Genomic DNA, 21,966 nt, shown 5'->3' with positions numbered 1-21,966 from the left:
TCCAGCGCAGGTAATGCTGGGGGGTGTTCCGTATCTATATAAAGCTTGGTGAAAACATTCACTACATATTCTTTATATTATATAATCAAAAGTTAAAATAAAATGCCAAGATTTGGAAAGATATTAAATATTGAATTTGCATAGGCTTCTAAACAAAATATTTTCAAAAATTTTAATAACTTTCCATGTGCCTAACTTTTTTATATCAGGTTTCCTATTTTAAACGCCTACCGTAATTTCTGATCAAGATTTTTAAATGATCTTTTCAAATTCTAAAAGGGCAGTAGAAAGAGCTTTTTCTCTGATTCCTATTCCTACAACAAATGTGATGTTTAAATTTTGCATGATTATGCTAATGAATTCCTAAATCATATTTTTCTTATCTAGGATTTCAAAACAATGAAGCTTGCTTCAAGCACACACAGATGTTATACTACTGATTTTAATAAAATTTGATTTCTAAAGAAGAAAGAAGGGCTAAGTATACCTAGTGATTCATTTCTAACTTGACTTTTTTTTTTTTCTCTCCCCCTTCTTCCACCTCTCCCTGCCCCCCACTCCGGTTCAAGCCGTTGTTTCTCAGTCTAGTGTGTAGGACGCAGCTCCCTGGCCCATGCTGGTATTATGAGCCTTGTGCTCCCCCAGCTGAGGCAGTCGGTCGCCGGTTGTCAGTGAGCCGCTCACGATGGCTGCCGGCCACTCCTGGCAGCCCACAGCAGCGCAGCTCCAGGGAGAGCCATTGTTCACAATCTTCGCTGTAGAGGGTGCAGCTCACTGGCCCATGTGGGAATCGAACCGATGACCTTGGCGTTAGGAGCACAGCACTCCAACCACCTGGATAAGCCACAGGACCAGCCCCAACTTGACTTTTTCAAAGGTGAATTTCTGCTTTGAAGCCATAAACTTTGTCATTGTAGTCCCAGTAATTTGACCAAGTTCACTTCTATCTTTAAAATGTCAATTAAGTAAAGCCATTTTTAAAAGTCAATAATTATCTTTCAATGGTGTATGAAGAAATTCCTACATGAATTTCGAATTCTCTTTTTCAAGTTCATAAACTATTAAAGTTTTGCTCTGGACAGTGAATACACATCAGTTTCAAAGAGCAGGACAGTATTCTAATCCCACGGTGTCACATGTAAAGTTGAAACCAAAAGGACTAGAGCGGCTTTGATTTTAATTGAATTGACCATTTTGATAACATTCTTTATTTAATGTGCAGTACAGCTCCACAGTACAATTTTCATATGAGAGCTTCTCTGTAAATAAAACAAAGGATGACTTAAATCTCACGTTTTTGAGCATGAACTCTTTGATGCTCGAGTCTTTATACCTTCTTGTCATAGCAGCTATCACATGACCATCAAAACACAAACTTAATATCTGTTAATATCTTGTTTTGAATCATTCGTTTATCACTTTAAACACGGCCCTGTCCAGAACTGCTCCAACTCCATCCCACCCTGCACCCAGCTTGGTCACCAAGAATTACAGTTTTACCAACGTCAGGCTGGTGACAAAAACTGGTGACTTTGCTGCCAAAGGGGGTAAACCTGATTTGAGGTGTGTGTGTGTGGGGGGGGGGGATTAGAAATCCTGTAGCATGACAGAGCTGCTGTCCAGCAGCAAATGCCATCTTGCAAACCTAAATAACTATGACTGAATTTTGAGTGAGCGCAGGGGCTCTCCTGAGGGAACCATACAGATAGGAGTTCAAGCATCATTTCAACCGTTAAAAAATCTGAATGGTTATTTAAAAACTCCCATCGCAGTCATCAGTACTGAGCAGCACACTTATAACCCATTGACAACACAGGAATATGGGTGGGAAGTCCTGTTCTATGCACCGTCCAGGCTACTTTACATATAAAGTATTATTGTCACTCCAGACCCTGCCAGGGAAAATGCTAAAAAAAGGACTCACTAAAGAACATTTTTAAAGCCTGACAAATTCTAACGTCAAATGGTTCCACAAAAAGTAATTGTTTTCCCTTTCCTATTTACGATAACTATTATTACCAGTTAGCCTTTGAAAGCTGTTATGAACCAAAAGCAATAATAAAGGCTGTTTATAATTAAACAGTTTTATAATCAAAAAGCACCGCCGGCCCAGTGGCTCAGGTGGTTAGAGCTCGTTAGAGCTCCGTGCTCCTAACTCCGAAGGCTGCCGGTTCGATTCCCACATGGGCCAGTGGGCTCTCAACCACAAGGTTGCCAGTTCAATTCCTCGAGTCCCGCAAGGGATGGTGGGCAGCGCCCCCTGCAACTAAGATTGAACACGGCACCTTGAGCTGAGCTGCCGCTGAGCTCCTGGATGGCTCAGTTGGTTGGAGCGTGTCCTCTCAACCACAAGGTTGCCAGTTCGACTCCCACAACGGATGGTGGACTGCACCCCCTGCAACTAGCAACGGCAACTGGACCTGGAGCTGAGCTGCGCCCTCCACAACTAAGACTGAAAGGACAACAACTTGACTTGGAAAAAAGTCCTGGAACTACACACTGTTCCCCAATAAAGTCCTGTACCCCTTAAAAAAAAAGCATTTGAAAGGACATCTGTACCATCCTTAACAATATACAATAAAAACCCAATAGATTTGTTTTTCCCGGCAATATATAATTATGGCACTTATAATATTTCATGCAATCTACTCAAACTTTTTCTAATTTAGGACACAGGTAAAAATACAGAAAAACCAGCAACACATTTAAACCTCATTTATCTGAGTGCAGATTCTGAAAGGGCAGCTTTTTATCCACTGTAATTTCCCCTCCTCCCGCCTCCCAAACCACTTCCTGAGCTGACGTGTGGTTCATAGAATATGAACAGCAGCTTCAATTCAGCCTTAAGAAGGTAAAATTGATAGAAAATTAGTCGGAATATGGGAAGGTCACTTGGCTCTGTGTGCATCCAGCCAACCAGCCAGCATCTGCATCTCAACACAATTTAGCTATTCTTGTCTTGTCACCACATATAAATAGAAGTATGATTTAAACACACACTCTCGCTCGCGCACGCACACACACACACACACACACACACACACAATCTCCTTATGGAAAATGACACTGTAAGGCAATGCTAGTGTTGACTGGAAGTGAAAGCACAGGCGTTTAGCCAGAAGGCCCCAGTTTTCAACAAATGAAAGAGATTACCCAATTATATAGTCTATTCTAAAATATCTTCAATAAATTCCTTAAGTGCTGTACAGATTTGTCGAACGGGTTCTGCAAGTATTCCAGAATTGATTTTAATAAATTCATGAATAAATTTATTCCTACACTTACAGACACATTTAAAGTCACTTCATTTATGTCTTAAAACATTTAGTTATGTAGTTTATGGACAAAAGGACATGACACAGGGTTACTCACAAATCTGGATATTCACGAAGATCCCCAAATGAATCCCTGTGAATGAAAAGTATCTACTTTCAAAAACTCTCTCTCGCTATTTATACTATTTGTCTTTTATTCACGTAGATAAGGAAGTTGACTTTCAATGGATTTGTTACTAAGAGGCAAGAAAAGAAAGCTGGGTATAGAAGTTCCCAAGCTTCGGGGAGGCACTAGTTTAACCCTCCCTGTGGCTTTGAGTGAGTCACCTTCCGGGGCTGAGTTCCCTAATCTGCAAAAGGAGAATGGTATGTTAAATGATTCTTGAGCTTGAATATTCTGTAAGCTACTTACAAATCAGTTTCATCACTTAAGTTAGAAATAGACAAACTTCATACAGATCCTCAATGTGAATGTGAGTTCACATTAGTGAATTATTTTATATATCAAGTACCCTCAATTATAACTGGGTTCAGGTTTATTAAAAGTTTTTTGGCAAAGGGAGAGACTGAAAACAAACTCATCAGTACACTGTGCCCCATTTGAGCAAATCTGACTAGAGTTTAAGAAACTCCGCCCAGTTCTGGCTAACATCAAAGGAGACTTGACAGCACTGCCAGAAAATGAGCCCCAATTATTCAACCAGGCACCAAGAGAACACACGGTTTTCAAGCACAGCACTTGACAGCTGAGCATTCATTCTGACTACATGCCTGAAGTGAAACTGTCTGGTAAGAAGCGTCTGAAAAAGGTAAACCAGAGCAAGTGCAAATGATACGACATGATGATTCCGCACAGAACAGAATCTTGGTCTCTTGACTTCCCCCTCACTATTAATAGCCATGTACTCATAAAGAGCAAATAAGAATATATGATGAGGTCACAAGCAGTTCCTCTGTTGTATGGTTTACTTTGGATCACAAACGCTGGAACTAATTACTGAACTAAAAATATTTCCTAGTTCTATAGAGATTAAGTAGTGTTCATAACTAATTTAAATACACAGACGTACGGGCAACTTTTTAAGCTCCCAGAAGTCCTCTTGAAAGTTTTAGGTCAGTCTTATCTATAGTCACTCACTTGGGATCTGTGCTCATTCTGTCTGATGAGAAATGAGCAATCTGGTTTGCAAATGGCCTGGTTGCTGCCTCTGTGGCCCGTATCTACCTAGTCCCACCGCCAAGCTGCTGCTTTGGAGCTAAAGTGGAAGAAAACACTCATGAAAAGGAAGAAAAGAAGCCTTATTCCACCAACATACTCAGTCACTGTTCATAACTACTGTAATATTTTTATTTTATTCTGTCACATTAGCCACTTCTACCAAGATTCACTTGCGATAGCATTCTCTTTTAAAAAGTATAGAATCCGGGCCACCCCGGTGGCTCAGGCGGTTAGAGCCCCATGCTCCTAACTCCGAAAGCTGCCGGTTCGATTCCCACATGGGCCAGTGGGCTCTCAACCACAAGGTTACCAGTTCAATTCCTCGAGTCCCACAAGGTATGGTGGGCAGCGCCCCCTGCAACTAAGATTGAACACGGCACCTTGATCTGAGCTGCCGCTGAGCTCCTGGATGGCTCAGTTGGTTGGAGCGTGTCCTCTCAACCACAAGGTTGCCGGTTCGACTCCCCCAAGGGATGGTGGGCTGCGCCCCCTGCAACTAGCAACGGCAACTGGACCTGGAGCTGAGCTGCGCCCTCCACAACTAAGATTGAAAGGACAACAACTTGACTTGGAAAAAAGTCCTGGAAATACACACTGTTCCCCAATAAAGTCCTTTTCCCCTTCCCCAATTAAAAAAAAAAAAAGTATAGAATCCTATTTCACAGTTTAAAAGGGGGTAAGGGTTACATACACCCCCTAGAAAGACCACCTTAGTGTGAATTTATTTCTTATCAAGTAGCTTTCCTCCTAATCTGACAGATAAAGTCCATTGAAGGAGTCTGAGTTTTTGTTTTTAGTGTGAAAAAGGAGAAAAGAATTTAGCAACATGGAACATTTCAAGGAACAAAGCCGATCTGAATAAGGTCCCAAAGTCAGAAGACGGTTTGTGGGCCCAGCAGCCCTAGCAGAGCAAAGAAAGGGAGGTCACAACTCCAAGGACAAGCTTGACATCTTTCAAAATACTCCCTCCCAACAATTTTAGAAGAAAGGCAGAAACTTTCTTCTCAATAACCTCAACTAGTTTAGAAACAAAATGATCATTTTATAACATTGTATCTAAGGGAAATGCATTCTGAGTTCCAAATAACCAATTTAATAAATAAATGGTTAATAGTAACTCTTTAAAGGTATGAAACAGCTCATAATGCTCACTTACATGTTCTGTGATTGATATTCCATCCTGTTGTTTTGTTGTTGTGTGCGTTTTTTTTTGGGGGGGGGGGTGAGAGGGTGAGTTATGGACAAGACACAGAACTGTAAAGATATGTGGGTTAACACTTTCTTCACTTCTTTTTGCATGACTGATTTCAAGGACAGAATTCTGAAGCCAACACCAAGCTGCTATCCCAGGACATTAGTGCAAGTGCTGGGGCCAAAATGCAGCGCTTGTTTCTGAGGCTTGGAAAAAACCCAGCATCCCAGCCAGTCCATTTATAGACCATTTATAATCTGACACGGTTAGAGGTATAGCCTGCATCATAAAGATTTCATATTCAACATGAGACTTTTTCAGTTTGCCTAGCAAGCTTTCAGCTACTAAATAGGGACTTTATTCCTCAAATTTGTTTTAATGAATTTCTTTCAGAGGTCTATTGCACATCAAGCTGCACCTTATTCAGTGGCTGTATTCTCTTTTTCATTTATTTAACTAGAAAACCTTGATTTATATCAAAACAGTATTTCATTCAAAGTAAAAACCAAATCTTTATTAAGAACCTCTAGGGGAATCAGCTACCATCTCATACTGCTCACAGGCACATATGATCCCCTAGGCTGATCGGAATTTCTCCTGCACCTCCCAGAACCAGACTGGCAATGGCAACAGACAATTCAGCAACATCTTGACTATCCTGAGCAATAAACTCCAAACTCCCTGGAGAATGATTTAATTTTCTACCCCCAGGTGCCTCCCTACACACTTCAAGGACAACAGCTGTACTATTAGGAACTGATGGAATTGCCAGGCTTTATGGGCTCTTTCCCAACCATTTGTCCTGTTCGTCAGGATTAGCAACAGGAGAAAGCCCTTAATTACTAGAATAGCTGAGGCCATCACCCCGCTCAGACATTCTACTTCCATGTGGTCCCCAAAACAGAGTTCCTTTGCCCACTGCTATTTTTGAGAGACCTGTCCTCTACGTATAAAAACCACTGCATACACAGACGCGGACATACTCACATACATAAAACCTGGCAGCACGAGGCTGAAAGTCTAGCTTGCTTACTTACAGGAACTATCCCGGCAGCTTTTGTTCAGTCCTGACCGAATGCATTTTGGATGTCTAAACAGGCACCTGCCTGCCCCATTTCTGTTGAAGAGAATTTAAATCTGTTTCTCCAAGAAGAAGAATCTACACTAGATACCTCCCACTGTTAGCCATGTGATACAGACAGCATGTCTGCCGAAGTCTGGTTATCTGGGCCAAAACAAGAGACGACAATGACACAGCACTTACATTTCTGCTACAACCATCCTGAAGAGTGAATCTTCAACGTTATCTCAATTTAAAAAGAGGGAGTGAATTTTAAGATGATACTTGACAATGCCTGATGCCCCCAAATTTTGAAAAAGAGAAAGTCTTTTTTCTTTTCTTTTATTATTAGTTTCAGGTGTGCAATTTTTTTTTTTAATTATTAAAGAGAAAATATTTTTTAAAAACTTTACTATTCATCCCAGATATTCTTCCTCAGTCTAATTAAAACCAAAAAAATTTCAGAGTCTGCTTACAACAATCCAAAAATTATTTCTAACCTCTTCAGATCTCCAAAGCCTTGTTTAAAAACACCAGTTCCAATAATCTAGGATCCAATTCCCTTACTTTAACAGATGATAAAAAGGGAAACAGAATAAACAAGTCACTCATAAAAGAAGCTGGGACTGAGGACCAGGCTAAGAGGAGAGCCAGAGAACACCAGAAACAGAAGCAGGGTGTGGCAAAATTGGCAGAATCTTAGAATTTTAGTTTCTGCTTTCATCTGACACGACATCACTATACTTCGAAACTGACTTTTTTTCTTTTGCCCTACCTTTTCTCCTTACAGGATGAAGGCAGTTGGGAAGAGTCCTAACACCAAGAAAACACCCCAGTTGATTTAAAAGGACCCCAATGCCTATTTTAAAAATCAAAAACAAAAACCCTCCATAGTGTGATATCAAGGCCACTCAACCCTAGAAGACACAGTCCTGCCACCTACCACAACCATCAGTAGGTTTCCACGTAGGGTCGCCCTATATTTTAGTCCCATGGGACCAGCTGCCGTTTTACAAGCATTCCATTGACATTATTATCACTGTACATATACCCTTTGTAGGGGTTCAGAACAAGCAACCCCAAGATGTGCCTCAGTGGTATGCGGATTATTCTGAGCTAAAGGCACCTGAAACCCTGCAGGCTCAAGAAGAACTCTGCTCCCCCTCCTTTAACTATCTAGAAGAATTTAAATTAGGAGGCCGGCCCATGACAAGAGTTAAAATCAGAAATGACTTTTGACCTACCTGTATGGCAGGTAAAGCACTGATCACTGAACGTGTGCTCTCCCTGCAATGACCTTCTGAAGCCTCAGGGCGCATTACTCACCCCCAGCTCAGAATGCCTTATACACCCATTCTCCCTTTCTGTCTCTGAACCTCTCCTGCATGTGGGGTCTCTGACTTTCTCATGCTCTCATGGATGCGGGATTGGCATACATGTGTATGTAATGACATTTGGTCACTTTCTCTTGTTAATCTGTCTCGTGTCTATTTGATGATTGGACCAGCCCAAAGAACCTTGAGAGTAGAGGAAAGTTTCTTCCTCCCCCCTCCATCTTGCTGATACTGCTCTCCACACCTCAAATTCTCTTCACTCCCTCGTTTGTCAGTCTTGAAATCAAGGCCCACATCCTATCTCTTTTTCTGTGATTCCTTTTCAGAATCTGTTCTCCCAGAGACATTCAGAACACATCATCTATACTTTTATTGTAATGGTACAGTCTGATCTACGCTGTAATCAGTTGTATATACCAGCAGCTCCTGTAAACTACTAGGTCTCAAAAGTCAAAGGCCATGTCTAAATGACGCATATTATCTTCCCTTAGTGAATTACTTTACACAGACGATGGGCAAAAACAAACGCCAACAAAACAAAGGGGCTAGAGCTGAACAGTTCTAAAATGGTGTGACAGAAGTTAATAAAAAAAAGTGTCTAATTTGAAATGAATCAGAGATGCCAAAACTACAAAAATTCTTCAGAACTGGAAAAAGAATAAACAGATTAAAGTCTGAAGGGTCATTACTAATTAAGAAAATTCACCTCATTTCTTCTACTTTCCAAACATAGCATGTGCCAAAGCCATCATGGAAAGAAAGCCAACAGAGCAACCACATAAGCCAGCTGCCCATGTTGGTCATCTTATCATTATTAGGCAGAGCAATAAAAATAGCTCTCTGCTTTCAGAAAAGCACAACATGATGCAATGGGGCAGAAACAAACAGGTTTTCATTCAAGAGATCACCGATCACCATCAATGTTAACATCACTGTATAAATATTAAAACTTTTATAATTATTCAAATGTTAAGTATAATATCAGCTCACATCTCTGTCCAGGAGTAATAAATTATGTCATTTTAAGATCACTTACTGCTGAAGAAATTGGATGAATGGAGGAATAGTCACATTTGATCAACTCTTAGCTTTTGAGAACTATTTTATTTAAGGAAAACCTCTCCTGTAAGCAAAGTGAGTTTCTCTCTGAAGTCCAGAGCCATATAGTATATACCATATTTTATTGTATAAGATTATCAGTGAAAGTGAAGGAAAATGGAAGACAGAACTAAGAGGAGACAGAGATTTGTGCTGATAATTCTAGAATTATTTACTTACAACGTGTGTCTCTTCCAGAGCCCCCCTTGGCGTCTGAGTTCCCAGATGGCAAGGACAGCGTCGTTCTCACCTTTTATCCTGGCATCTAGTATAATAAAGGGACGCCTTGTAGGCTCTCACTCAGCGCACATGCGCACTGCTAGCTGTGCTCTGTTCTATATCATGACACCAGCCTTCTCCTGCTGATGTTGACGTCTGCCCAGCTGGAAGGACCTTCCACTGTTGGTCCCAGGACAGAATCAGCACTGGGATACAGTAGCTCAGCCCCTCTGAGAAGGAAATAGGAAGGCATAAACTCTACACAAGTACTTAGGAGGCATTTTGCAGAATGGCGTTAGTGGTGATAAATGCTATACCTTTAAAAAGTACTTTACAGAGGCTTTCAAACAGAGAAGGGAAAAAAGCCTAGAAGTAAAAGTACTATTAAGTGAAAACTGAACAAGCAAAGGGAAAAGTCAAAGGAATCTTTCAAGTAACTATTAACATAGCTTTTAACATTGTACCTGAAATAGAAGTCAAGATCTACATTAAAAGTGCAAAGCCACTGGAGCAGAATGATTCAGGGCTGATTCTGAACAACACCCACAATTGAGAGCTACCATGTTTCCGTGTTTCCTCGAAAATAAGACCTAGCCGGACCATCAGCTCTAATGCATCTTTTGGAGCAAAAATTAATATAAGACCCGGTCTTACATATCCTTAGACCCCGGCTTTCCATTTCTAGATACCTTAGATAAACTCCTGCATCCATGTACAAGAATGTCAGAGCAGTATTATTCATAACAACAAGAATCTAAAACCAAATGAAATGTACATCAACAAAGAACAGATTAAATTTTATATTAATGTAATGAAATCAATACAACACAAAAAATAAATTAACTACAGATACACATATCAACATGGATGAATTTCAGTAACATAGTGTTAAGGAATCATACATTTGTATTCAAACTATTAAACACAAGGAAAGGCAAAAAATTCAGGATAGTGATACACTCTGGAAGTCAAAAAGTCAAAAGGGACGGGACAAACAAGGGGCTTCAAAAAGTCCAAATTTGTAAGCTGAGTGGTAGACTCATGGATATTTATCTCTTTATTATTTTTTAAACGTTGCATATATATTTTATATACAAAAAGGTACACATGACACATCACAGCAAAAAGGGAGGATGGGACACACAAGGATGACGGTGGGAGCAGAGAGACAGGGACGGGAGGGGGAAAGAGGAAAACAAACAGAAAAGTGCCCAAGCAATGCTTATACCAAGCTATGAGAAACAGACTGTCTTCTGATTTCTAATAGCGACAATGAATGCTAGAAAGTAATGGAGTGGTTGGTGCCTTTTAAAACAGACATTTTGAACCTAACGTTTTATACACAACCCATTTATCAAGTGAGGACCAAAGTGGATCCCATTCAAACATGTAATAAGTCCAAAAAGTTTATTTTCCAGACACCCTTTCTGAAAATGAACTGAATTTCAGCACAGATTCCAGGAAAATGACAAATGAACACAGCATCCTAGGAAAGCCACAGTACCCGAGTAATAGTAAAATTAACCTATAAGAGGAATGACACATCCCAAGATGACGGTAATGCCTTAGCTCTAGAAACAACTCTGTCCAAAATTAACCTTTCCACAAACAATATGATTTTTAAAAGCTGAATTTCCTAAGATACAGATGGCATGTATTTTTCTGCCAATAAGAGAAAAAAGGAAATTAAAAATTGGGGGCCGGGGGGTGTTACTGGAGGGGAACTACACAAGGAAAGTGTGATTCAAATACAATGCAAACTGAACGGTGGCATTCTTTTCGAGCTATTTGTATATTTTAAGAAAAGAAGGCATTTCATATTCAGGCTTAGCACGCTCTCATCAGATGTACTAACATAGGTTGTGTCCGTGAGGAATGAGGAATTCTGCTTGGTAGTTAGGTACAAAAAGGTATATATACTGCATCACAGAAAGAAGGTGGGGGAGCTAACTCTAAAACAGCAGCTGAAATCAAAGCTGAAAGGCTTTTGCTGACTCTCCAAATTTACTCCTAAGTGGGCAGAAGGCGAAAAGAACTTTGCCTCCTCCCTGGAATGTGCTTCTCCATTGGTCTGCAAGTCTGCATGTGCTGACCTTTAAACGACAGTGTACGGTTTGTCTGCTCTCCCTCCTGCGAGTGGGCCGACAGACGACAGGGTGGACACCCACTTGGTGGCTCTGACGCTGGCTGTGCGCTACTGTCTTCCTTGTACAAGCACTGGGACAGTTTTGCCATAAATGCCTTTTTAATCCTTCAAAAATAAGCAAGGAATAATGAGATCAAAGAAGTTTAAGCCACAAATGAAATTACAAAAAATAACAATAATAACATAATGAAACCATCTTGAGGGGGAAAACTCCTAAATACAGCAAGTAGCCTAAGAGTTTACAAACTAAAGTTACAAAGACCTCCAAACTAAATTTCTTTCCAGGAAATTTTGAAGTAAATTCTGAGTACGCAAAGGTACAAAACATAACATGCAACAGCACAAAGATTTTGGTGGTGAATGGGAGTGTGGAGAGATGTGCCCACTGCTCACCAATCCCGCGGCTGCTTCCTGGGAAGTCTGGAAGACAACATGTCCTCCCTCCAGCAGTTAAAAGCAGAGACCATGTAACTGGGTTTTGTCAAAGGAATGCACGATGAAGTAATACGCTTTACCCCAGAACATTTACTAAGCTCCTCCTTGCTCGTGCTCTTGGCTCTCGACAAAATAAATAAAAAGGATCCCGTGGAAGACTCCAAGACACCAGATGTGAGGAGCTGGAAGTCTTCAATCATCACATGAAGCCAAGAAATAAACCTTAATGGTGTGAAGCCACGGAACTGCTGGGCACGTGACAGCAGAGAACATTAACTGCTCATCTAACACAGCGATCTCACGTACCTAACATCCTCACTGGACAAGTAAAGAGACGGATGAACAAAGAGACTTTCTAAAAATTACACCAGTTGGTAGAAGAACCAGCTTTCTTTGGTTTTAAGACCACAAAAACGCAGCGAGATAGTTTTCACATGAACATGAAGGACCTTCCATTTCTATAAACAGGCCTGTGAAAATTTCACAGACATCCATCCCAAAACACATCCATCTCACATTCTGACTTGTTTCCGTCACAAGTAGCCAAAATTATTAGAAACTTTGTATAAACTAATAAATTACATGAGACTTCATTTGTTACTCTATTACCCTCCTAATTTTCTAAGGAGTACATTTAAAGTATTATAAACTCTGTAAGTATCTCATCTGAAAATGGTATTTGTGATTATTTCTAAAGGGTACTATGGGCATAAGCCAGAGGTCAAATACATAGCTTCTGATTATGCCTTTATTTCTACAAAAGAAGAGAGAGAAAAAACACCCAAGCTTTTAACAGTAACTCAAGTCAGATTTAAAACAGTTCATCATTGGCTGATCATCTGGCCTTTCTTTACCCCGTCAGAGTTGGACATAAGAGCTTGGGCAAGTCTCCTCACTGGATTTGTAACGAGAAGAATTAGCCACGAAGTTGTTTTTAAGCCTACCATTCTGACTGTGATTTGACTGTTCAAATCAACAAAATGTATTAAATATTTATTAGGTGGTACCATATAAAATTATTGATATTTGACTGGTTTTGACTTATAAAAACTGTTTAGGTATGTCTTGACCTAATACTAAGTGCCACACACTGCATTTAAAAAAGTACTAAATTTTTAGGCATGTATATACTCACACACTTTTTTAAAAAAACTAGTATGCTGATCTAGGGGCTCCTAAATTATTGTCATTAGCACTAAACAGCAAAGTCTGACTACTAAAGAGAAAGCCTTTTCTAGATCTTCTGAGTACGTATATGATATTTACAAAAAAAACTACACAATGACAGTTAGCTAATATATTGGATCATAATACTAAATTCAAGTGTTTTGGCCAAAATTGCTGCAGTTACTGTGTAAACATAAAACCTACCTGTCTAGTATTCTATCAGATTAGATTTCTACTTAAAGATTTAGGATTAAGTTTGCTTTGTAAGACTCACAGAGGATTGAATTACTTGTAAACAGTTAGCCATTCCCATGCAAGACTAAATCATGAATGCTCATATTACATCCCAAACAAATACTAAGATTTCTGTGAAAACTGTCAATCCACACAAAGCAGAAATTTAAACTGGTCCTCATAAGTTTCTGACCAAATCACCTTATACCAAGATACTTTATTCCAAAGACAATGACAAACAAAATGGACAGTTTTACAAAATGCTACAGCTGATCTAAGTATGTAAAGCACCACTAACATGCATTCTTGAAGTACATTAAAAATTTATTTGTCTTTAATATTTTTATAAAATATCTTAAGCTTCCTATAAAACCACCTTCTTAATAAAAAGCAGTCTGAAGTCAAAGGAGAAGGTAACAACAATCTTTTCTTCTCTCTCTGTACAGGAAATTCCAAAACGTACGTTTTTCAGATTTCAGTTTTGCTGTGAGTGATTCATACAAGTCATCCTACAATCTTAGTTGATTTTAAGCAAAAAACACTAAATATATCATTACACCCATATACAACTGCCATTGATTGATTAGCTTAAACTAAAAACAATGAAACCAATCAAATGATAAAAATGATAATATATTCTCCATTACTAATACTGCCCACTGCCAGCTTTACTACTTCCACTCATCACAACTATGCCCCCAAACCCCACCTATCAACGCACAAATCGACACAGACACAGTTTTCGTCGCATTCAAATCAATTTACCTTTACTTGAAGAAACAGAAATATAAAAATGCATCACCAATTAATATGTGCACATCTGCCAGACACTGACTGGAGGCACAAGCATGCTGAGAGTTCAAGACAGTGGCCAAGAATCCCCTGTAGACCACATGAAGCCACACTTGGAGAAAACAAACCGGTCTCCTCTGTGACTAAAGCTCTTAGACTGGTAAAGCTAACTTCCTGATGTCCTTGAGTCATGAATGGTCATTGTTTCACAGCTCAAGTGAAATACATGCATAAAAATATCTAAGCAAAATAAGTCAGATGGAAAAGGACAAGAACCATATGATTTCACTCATATGTGGGATATAAAACAGAAAGGAACAAACAAACAAAACAAAAATTCATAGACACAGACAACAGTATGGTGGTTATCAGAGGGGAGGGGAGTAGAGGAAGGTTGAAGAGGGTAAAGGGCTCAAAATATGGAGAGAGGAAACTTAACTTTGGGTAGTGAACACACAATGCAATGCACAGATGATATAATATAGAATTGTACACTTGAAACTTATATAGTCTTATTAACTAATGTCACTCCAATACATTTAAAAACCACATGCATAAAAATATAAAATAATAAAGAGAAAGGGGTCACCTTAAATTATCCAGTTTCCTCTCATATTTTACAAGTAGTAAAGTGAGAGCCAAAGAGGTTTCCTCTTGCCCAAAGGCAGCCAGCTAACGAATGGTAAAGCTAAAATCCGAACCAGCCTTCCAACTCCCACCCAGCCCAAAGCTCCCTCCCCAAAGCGAGTGCTCCCTGAACCTACCAGAGAAGCACTTGAGCAGAGATCATAAAGTAGCAACCCCAGGCCAAACAGGGCCCTCAGTGGACTACAGAGGGTGTTGGAAAAACTGTGTCAACATCTCAAAAATCAGAAATTTTTGCATGAAAATACAGACTGACAGTTTCTTTCCAAACAAGATCAGCCAGCTAGCACGCATTCCCACTCAGCAGTAACATACTGGAGCGGAGAAGGAACTGCCTTCTGTGACACCCACTCAGACAGTGTACGGTGCATTCTCTCACTCCAGCCAGCTTCACTCATTCATTCACTTTATCTGCCAGGATGCTGGAGGAGTGAAGTAAGCGATTCCAGCATTGGAGCTATTTAAATAATCACCAATTCTAAACAGTTCCTAATGGTAGTAGAATCGTGGCTGTATTTTAGTGGCTGGGTTTAACTAAACCACAAAAGTCACCAGACAGGAAAGATGGGAGAGAGAGAGAAAAAAAAAACGAGGAAAAAAAAACCCACATACTAAGAAACCAGTGGTAATACCTTTGGAGCTTAATCAGAACTTGATTCACTCGTCCAAAAGGTCTTACTTTTCCTAGGAAGCGATAACCACTGCCTCCTCTTTCAAGAATTTGTTAGTCAATGAGACGAAAAGCTCTGTCTTAACACCAATGCTTTAAGGAAAGAGCAAGAATGCGTATTCATATTTCCTAAAGTAGTAATCTCAATGGTTAAAATCCTCTATTTTATAGCTACAGACCACTAATGTAATGGCATTTTACATATTTTAAGATTTAGTAGTACAAGTATATTGCAATAAAACTGCAGTTAACAAGAGGTAGGCAGAAAAGAGAAAAAGCATGGGAGAAGTCTAAATTAGAAGCAAACCGGGAAGGGTGACGTGGCTGAGGCTTCGCCGGCCTCACTATGTCTGCCATTTTCAATTTTCAGTCTGTTGACTGTAATCTTGCTGCTTATATGTACCTGTGCTTATATGTACCTGTGCTTATATCCGATCCTTGGCACCCAGCATCCTGGACAGAAATAACACTGGATTATGGGGTATATTTTGGAAGTGCCAGAACTGGTGAACGGCAGAGTCTTCATGTGGCGGTGTGCTGTACAGTGATGGCCTTCAGAATCCTCTTCATGCAGTAGCTTGGAAAAATGCCGGAATTTAATTGCTGTCAGATTTCAATATGAAAAGGGGAATATCTTCAGAAAATGATGGAAAGAATGGTTAACCCTTTTATCTCTGAACATTGGATGAGATAAATTTCCAGCTGCTGTTCTCTGTTTTTGTTATTGGACCAATTGTTCTATATAAATAATTAGGATGTAACCATTTAATACTCAAAGAGTTTGTAACAATCAATCTCAGTACTGTTCCTACAATATTACATTCTGTAAATGTCATTCTGTTGTGTCAGCTGCCTGTTTTTAGTGAGGTGTCTGTAAGGCACATAGTAGAAAACAAAAATGGTAAATTATTCAAGTTCTTTTCACTGTGATTTGGAAATGATATATCTTTATAGAATGAGACCTTATATTGGACTAGGTTTTTATTGAAAAAAATGTTCAATTTGTGTTGCTAAGGATTGCATTCATATTTAATAATGCATGCTTTTCCTCTGGCCACACCATTTGGAGCATTAACCGGAGTACTTCTACTCTTAGCAAACTCTGTAGTTTACTACAGGTCTTTTAAACTATTTAAAATAAGCCTGTGCAGTTCTTAAGGAAGAAGATAAATGAGATGTGACTTAAGAATGATATTGGGAAAATGTTCATATTTAGCATAAAAGAGTTTAGAATAGCTGACTGATGTTGTAGCCTCCGCAACCTCTCTGGTTAAGGTATATAAATGTCTTAAGCATAAATTTGACCAACTAACTGTCATTCTCTAAATAAAACTGCATTCTTAGAATGAAAAGAGCAAAATAGAACAATTACAGAATGATAATAAAAATTAAAAAAAAAAACAGCAGCAAACCTAATTTTTTCCCCTTAAATACAGCGTTTCCATTCCTTTCAAACACAGATAAAGTGTAATTAAAATCTTTAGGGGACACCCTCGTAAGCAATGAGCACCCTAGTACCCAGGTCTTGGTTCCTAATACCATTCTCCGAAAAAGGAACCAGGGCCTCTTGGAGAAATAACTAATTCTAGGACGGGGGCAACAAATACACAAGCGAAGCCTGGAACATCTTGTAATGCCAGAAAGTTAGGAAATGATCTTTTTCTTTTTAATTTTAAAGGTGCATGTCAAAAGAACACAGGTGTCAACTAAGAGCTTCCAATGACCAAAGCTGGAACCAATTTGAGCAAAATATAGTATTGGAGTGTAATCCAAAATGTACAATAAATATTCATGAATCCATATTGTTACAAGTAAATGATTGAATAAATAAACTAGTAAGAGAGCATAAATATTAGGTTGGTGCAAAAGTAACTGCGGTTTAAAAGGTTAAAAATAATTGCAGGGCCAGCCTGGTGGCTCAGGCAGTTAGAGCTCCATGCTCCTAACTCCGAGGGATGCCAGTTCGATTCCCGCATGGGCCAGTGGGCTCTCAACCACAAGGTTGCCAGTTCGATTCCTCGAGTCCTGAAAGGGATGGTGGGCTCTGCCCCCTGCAACTAAGATTGAACATAGCACCTTGAGCTGAGCTGCTGCTGAGCTCCTGGATGGCTCAGTTGGTTGGAGTACGTCCTCTCAACCACAAGGTTGCCGGTTCGACTCCCGCAAGGGATGGTGGGCTGTGCCCCCTGCAACTAGCAACGGCAACTGGACCTGGAGCTGAGCTGCACCCTCCACAACTAAGACTGAAAGGACAACTTGAAGCTGAACGGCGCCCTCCACAACTAAGATTGAAAGGATAACAACTTGACTTGGGAAAAAAAAAGTCCTGGAAGTACACACTGTTCCCCAATAAAGTCCTGTCCCCCTTCCTCAATTAAAAAAAGAAAATTAATTTGGTACAAACAGTGAGTATAATTTGGTACGAAAAGTGAGTATAAGTTTTCCTCCCAGTTGTCCCTACCGAGTTTCCCCAAAAATATGACCTAGCTGGACAATCAGCTCTAATGCGTCTTTTGGAGCAAAAATTAATATAAGACCTGGTATATTATATTATGTTATGTTATGTTATGTTATATTATATTATATTATATTATATTATATTATATTATATTATACCTGGTGTTATAGTAAAATAAGACTGGATCTTATATTAATTTTTGCTCCAAAAGATGCATTAGAACTGATTGTCCGACTAGGTCTTACTTTTGGGGAAACACGGTAGTTATTTGTTTTATTCAGGAGAAGTTTATATAACATACCATTAACCATTTTAGAGCATACAATTCCATGGCATCCACCTCTCTCTACTTTAAAAATGTCTTTCATGTTTTGAATTAGAGATGCACTGATCCAAATGTAGAAGAGTTACTCTGTTTTCAATTAATTCATCACACCTCAAAGAAGTTAGGCCTAAACCCAGGTTCCAACCTTAAGTGTATCCTGAGCCCCTTTATCGTTCTAATCTCTTCCTACACGTGGCCAGCCAGAGGGCACCGGTACTGCGCCAAGTACCTTTCACCCTCTTCTAGCTATCAGCAGCATTCTATCACATAGAATACCCACAGCCCTGCCCTGACCATAACCACAAAGGCAGGCTTATTGTGTGGTTAGCTTACTCGGCAGGCTTTTGTTTCAACAAATACTTTGGACACTACAAACTACTTAGGAAGGAATGATCTCATCCTACTGACCCAACAGCCAACTTTATCAAAAAGCTTTTTGTTACAAGCTGTGATAACCTAGGAAACCAGATCTATTTTTACTGTTCGGGCAATAAAAAGGAATAAAAGAAATCATAGGGAAAAAAACAGCTCACATATTGACCATTTCTAAAAATCACCGATTCTACAGAATTTTCCCCTTTCTTTGGTATCTGGCTACAGATGAACAGAAAGACTTTCAGAATGATTTAATGCCAGTTAAAAAATCGTTGTGACCATTAAAAAGCAAATATCATATTTTAGGACCAATATTGAACATACTTTGGGGTCGGATTTGTATGAAAAACAAGGCTTCCTCTCCAGCATCACCTCAACACTATCTTCCAGACACTAATCACTTTACACATATTAATTCAATTAACATGTTGAACAATTCTAGTATACTACTATCCCAAGGTACTTAAATGAGGACACCAAGGTACTTAAGAAGTGAAATAACTGGCCTGAGGTTATGCAACTAGAAAAGTGCTGGACCACAACTCTTAACGACTACCTCCCACTGCCTCACACAGAAACTTTTACAGCAAGTTCAAGGCAGAGCTAAAAAGATCATTAAATACATTGCAAAGTCAGACTCAATATAAACACTCTCTCCCCCTACCTCCACCTACAACGCCCATTAAACAGATAAAGAGACATCTCCAACACTGAGAGGTAGAGGGTATTGGGAATGGGAAAGTGAGCAGGCTAGTGAGCACACAGGTAAATATAAGGACTTGTCTTGCCCAATGACATCACATGTTCCAGATGGGGAAGGGTTAGCACAAAAAAAAAAAAAAGATGTGGGGGAAAGGGAGTGCTTAGAAAAGCAAAATCTTGGTGTTGCTGCACTATTTTCCAAAGATCTGGGAAGCAGAAGCAATCCAGTCACTTAAAAAGTCTTCTCTGCTGGGCAAAGAGGTAGTTTGTCTCGCTCTCCTAAAGCTTAGGTGAAATAGCCCCAAACTATATTCTCTTGTTCTGAATCCATGCTCACCCATCATCCTTCCCATTGAGAACAAGTCAAGATCGGGTGAGGGGTAGGGGCAGCCACAGGAAACAGTGGAGCTGTAATCAGTGAAAGGCAGTCTCATTTGAAAAGTCAGAATCTAACGGCAAAGACTGAAACCCAGCTCCTGAAGGATGGGAACCTGTACCCAGTCAGCTTCCCCACCAACACCACTACGGACCTCACCCCCATGGAATCTCTTTCAATGTCTAGTGAAAAAATGAAACTGTCACGCATTAGCATTCATCGCCTATTAACTTTACTACTCCTATATTTTTTAATTCGTGAAAAAAAAAAGCAAAGTTGTTATTCATCATTTACTGTATATCTGGGGAGTCACGCACATGGGGTGTGCCCGCTCTCTGCCTGGCTCCAAGGGGCACACGGTGAGGTACGGAGCCAAGGCCACGCACTCTGACATAGCAGAGAGCGCACCTCCACACCCTGTCCAGGCAGTTCCTTCGTCTTAGGTGGTCAGAGATCAGTCTCTGCTTTAAAAGACTCAGGAAACACAAAAGAGATCCACACTGTTTAGAGTGAATCTCCCTAAGTTTGCATGTGTCAGCGTGCGGCAGAATCAACTGATGAAAGGCTCGACCCCAGACAAAGATAAGGAGCAAAAGCGAACACTCTCTTCTGGCTTATGGCCCCGCTGTATGACATTCTAAAGGTGAGTGCTGTCCGACAGCAAGAGAAAACACAAAGATGGTGAGAGAGGAAGACTAGAGTTAGAATACTGACGTAGAGTAGGAAAAGTATTCTGAAGAAGACAAAAGTAGGCAGGGAATGTGCCCCCCTGAAATGCATCAGGCTTTCCCCAGATCTCACATGCCCTCCCCACCCTGTCTAGGACTCTAGTGTCTCCAGATATATCCAGTGAGGACAGGAACACATCACCAACATGAAACAAAATCTGAAAAGGAGTAAACTCCAGTCAACAAAGTTCCCAGGAAAGGAAAGAGAGTGCCTCCAGGAAGAGGAAAAGCTGTTTGTTACAGGACCTCCCCTCATCTCGTGCGCTGTGATCCCCAAGCACTCAGGAGCATCATCAGAATGAGTGAGGGAACGTGAATACGAGTGCTAAGTGCCCCATACCCTAAATCAGAAATCATTTAGGTCAACCTTCCCCTTCAATCCTATAATAATTCTCTCGCTTAAGACTAAAATGCCATTTTTCTATTCCACCTTTTCAAGACCCACTTCAACTATCTGCATCTCTACGAAAGTCTCCATGACTTGCAGAGCACTCACTCTATAGGACGTGTTTCTAGCACACCCCTGACAAAACTACTATTTATGTGCCTATTACCCTTTATAAACTGTGGGCTCAAGAGCAAGGATTTTCAGTGATCTTTGGGTATTCACCAGCACCTAGCCCAATTCCAGGAACATGGCAGACACAAACTAATGTTAAGTAAAATATGTTGCACATTTTTCTACTTCTGAGGTCTTTAATTTTTCTCTTTTGATCACAACCAATGGGGAAATAATTCATTTTATATAATGACCCATATTCACACACATACACTTACACACACTCACACACATATAAATGAAACAGAAGTTTGACGAATCAATACTAATAATCCTTACTACGTAAAATATATTGATATCTTCTGTTCCTTCTTGTTTTAAGGGCTGCCTGTGACCTACAATTTGGAATTTTCAATTCTGGTAAAAACCTTCTCTTAAGAGAAGGAGGTACACAATTAGTAGCAGTTTTAAAACTTTAACGTGGACATCGGTGGGAAGATTACAGCATCCAATAGATTACAGCATCCTGTTCCTAGGATCCGATTTGCTAAGTTTGGGTAGAGGCCCAGGAATCTGCATTTCAAAATAGCCCAAATGGTTCTGATGCAGATGATAAAACTATACTTATCAGAAGCATGCCTACATAATTTAAGATTTTATCTCAAAAGTCAGAGCCTCAACTCTTCTTACACTAAACTACAGGTTAACCAAAGTATCTGCAAGAGGTTCCTGCCTTCCTAATAGATTGGTTTTTAATCTGAAAGCTGTTTGGCTCAACAATCCTTTATAGACTTCCTCTAATGTGAGCTGGTAAACCACGAAAATCTAACTGTTCCTCTTAACTGGGCTCTTCCCACCAAGAAAACAAAAGAATGATATGAATGAAAGGCATTTTTGTTGCCAAGTCATCTGCTTTATAACTGAAAGGGCTTTTGAAAATCAGTCACACTGAACATACAAGTGGCATATGTAGTCATCAGTTTGGAACTTCTAAGCACAAGTGACCTAAAAAGCGAT

The 21,966-nt window shown here is 39.8% G+C and overlaps 1 protein-coding gene and 1 pseudogene across 17 annotated transcripts in view; one reads left to right on the top strand and one right to left on the bottom strand.

Moving 5' to 3' along the window:
* The window catches only part of MAP4 (microtubule associated protein 4), a 151,340-nt gene that overhangs the window by 102,846 nt on the left and 26,528 nt on the right, over positions 1-21,966 (bottom strand). For 4 of the 17 annotated variants that reach the window (XM_074312432.2, XM_074312435.2, XM_074312438.2 and 1 more), the window contains exon 1: positions 6,724-6,890. The exons of 8 other annotated variants lie outside the window; for them this stretch is intronic. The gene's annotated coding sequence lies outside the window, so the exon portion shown is untranslated. Of the gene's footprint in view, positions 1-6,723; positions 6,891-9,358; positions 9,497-11,490; positions 11,649-21,966 lie in introns of those variants that run through there. 5 more of the 17 variants (XM_088798172.1, XM_088798177.1, XM_088798173.1 and 2 more) reach the window with 4 other exon arrangements.
* On the top strand, positions 14,962-18,977 carry LOC148758208 (protein kish-A pseudogene; annotated as a pseudogene).

The sequence above is a fragment of the Rhinolophus sinicus genome, chromosome 5, assembly GCF_057876585.1.
Source record: "Rhinolophus sinicus isolate RSI-liver-muscle chromosome 5, RSI-T2T, whole genome shotgun sequence".
NCBI classification, from domain to species: domain Eukaryota; kingdom Metazoa; phylum Chordata; class Mammalia; order Chiroptera; family Rhinolophidae; genus Rhinolophus; species Rhinolophus sinicus.
This window is presented reverse-complemented; position numbering and strand designations above follow the sequence as displayed.